Here is a 2,889-nt window from a genome sequence, read left to right on the forward strand (position 1 = left end):
GGACCTAAAGGGAGGGCCAGCGAATAAGAGGAACAAGAGACACAAAGAATGAGAGCAAGACAGGATGTCTGATCAAGCTTCAAATTTTTATTTTCCTCTTAAGGCATATATAGGCAGGGGTAAAGGGGGGGGGGTGCAAGCAGGGAGGGGACTTTAATAATGGGTTGTTCAGCTATCAGGGAATGTTGCTCTGGGGGTTATCTATCTACTCTTACCTAACTACCCAATTGTCTAACTGCAAACTTGGTCACCTGATTTCTGAGAGAGGTTCTGGTGCTATGGAGACTTAAGTAAGGTCTAGATCTAGAAAAAGAGAAGAGAAGCCCAAATATGGTGGCATGTGTGTCAAGGGTCACTTAGGCTTATGGCTCTATCATGAAATCATAATTCTGAACTTTATATGGAAAAACATAAAACCCAGGATAGCTGAAACAATCATGAACAATAAAAGAATGACTGGAGATATCACCATCCCTGATTTCAAGTTGTACTACAGAGATAAAGTTATAAAACCCACATTGTATTGGCATTAAAAAAAAAAAAGACACATTGATCAATGGAATCAATTGAAAACCCAGACACAAATCCACACACCTGTGGACACCTGATTTTTGATAAAGAAGCCAGGAATACACGATGGAAATAAGACAGCATCTTCAACAAATGATGCTGGCATAACTGGATGTCAGCATGTAGAGGAATGCAAATAGATCCATATCTATCACCTTGCACAAAACTCAAATCCAAGTGGATCAAAGACCTCAACATAAATTCAGATACATGAACCTGATAAAGAGAAAGTGAGGAACAGCCTTGAACAAATTGGCACACAAGACAACTTCCTGAACTGAACAACCAGTTTCTCAGGCTGTAAGATCAACATTTAATAAATGGGACCCTCAAGAAACCAAAAAGCTTCTGTAAGGCAAAGGACATTGTCAATCTGACAAAGTGGCAGCCTATAGAATGGGAAAATATTTTTTACCAACTCTACATCTGATATAAGACTAATATCCAAAATATATAAAGAACTCAAAAAACTAGATATAAAAAAATCCAAATAATCTAATTAAAAATGGGGTACAGATCTAAACAGAATTCTCAATAGAGGAATGTCAAATAGGTAAGAAGCACTTAAAGAAATATTCAACATCCTTAGCCATTAGGGAAATGCAAATCACAACTTTGAGATTCCTTCCTATACCTGTCAGAACGGCTAAGATCAATAATACAAGTGACATCTCATGCTGGAGAGGATGTGGAGCATCCATTGCTGGTAGGTTTGGGTCTTAGTTAGGGATTCTATTGCTGTGAAGAGACACCATGATCATGGCAACTCTTACAAGGAAAACATTTAATTGGGGTGGTTTGCTTACAGTTCCAGAAGTTCAGTCCATTATCATTATGGTGGGGAGCATGGCGGTGTGCAGGCAGACATGGTACTGGAGAAGTGGCTGAAAGTCCTACATCTTGCAGGCAACAGGAAGTCAACTGAGACTCTAGGTGGTATCCTAAGCATGAGAAACCTCAGAGCCCACCCCCACAGTGACACACTTCCTCCAACAAAGCCATACCACTCCAACAAAGCCACACCTTCTAATAGTGTCACTTGCTATGAGATTATGGGGGCCAATTACATTAAAACTACCACATTCTACTCCCAAGCTTGTAGTAATGCAAATCATAATGTAAAATGCATTCAGTCCAACTTCAAAACTCCCCATAGTCTTTCACAGTCTCAACAATGTTTAAAAGTCCAAAGTTTAAAGTCTCTTCTGAGATTCATGCAATCTCTTAACTGTAATCCCTTATAAAATCAAAATCAAAAAGCAGATCACATACTTCCAACATATAATGGCACAGGATATACATTACCATTCCAAAACACAGGGAATGAAATACTGGACCAAAGCAAGACCAAAAAACAATTGAACAAACTCCAATCTCCGTGTTTCATGTCAAAAATGTTCTTCAGATCTCCAACTCCAGTCTGCCTTATTGACTGCAATTCACTTCTTTCTCTTGGACTGGTTCCATTTCGTGTTAGTAGCTCTCCTCAGCAGGTATTCCACAGCTCTGACATCTCTAATATCTTCTGGTTTCCAAGGCAATTCAGGCTTCAACTTCATAGCTTCATGCACTGGCCTCTCTAGGCCTCAATTCAGGGACACCCCTGACACATCCTGGCCTCATTGGCTTTCTTCAGTTGCACAAGCAAATTCCATAGCCCCTTTCTTCTATCCTTAAGAACCAGGTGGCCAAAGCTGCCAAGTTCTGCTGCTTACTGGAACGTGGCCCCCTTGTTCAATAACATCTTTACCAGCTTTCTGTCATTCACTGCCTAAGCTTAGCTGTCCTGAAACAGGATCTGTAGACCAAGCTGGCCTTGAGCTCAGAGATCCACCAGCCTCTGCCTTCTGAGTCCTGGGATTAAAGGTGTGCACCACCACAATGTGCTCTAAACTTTTCTTTAGTTCCTTTTTACAAGGTATAAATTTAGCTGAGTGGGATCTTGCCCTGAGGTCACCACTCCCTTTACTCCATTTCTTAATCTGTTTATCTCCTAGAACACAGGATTTAGCTCCATTCCACTTTCTGGTGCCCTTTTTCTCCTCAAACATTTTTCCTTGCTCAGCTTGCTCCTTTTCATTATATATCTTCATTGGATAATAACTACAGGACAGAGTCTATACTAGGCTGTTTTGGGATTTTCTCTGCCAACTTAATTAATCTAAAATTCTTCTTCACTTTAGCTTCAGGCAGACTTTGGACAAGGGCAAAAAGCAGTCACTTTCTTCACCAAAATATCACAAGATTGATCTCTAGGCAACATACTAATATATATATATATTTTTTAAAGCCTTTTCTTAGGTCAGGCGGTGGTGGTGC

Source organism: Onychomys torridus, chromosome 8 (assembly GCF_903995425.1).
Source record: "Onychomys torridus chromosome 8, mOncTor1.1, whole genome shotgun sequence".
In the NCBI taxonomy this organism is placed as follows: Eukaryota; Metazoa; Chordata; class Mammalia; order Rodentia; family Cricetidae; genus Onychomys; species Onychomys torridus.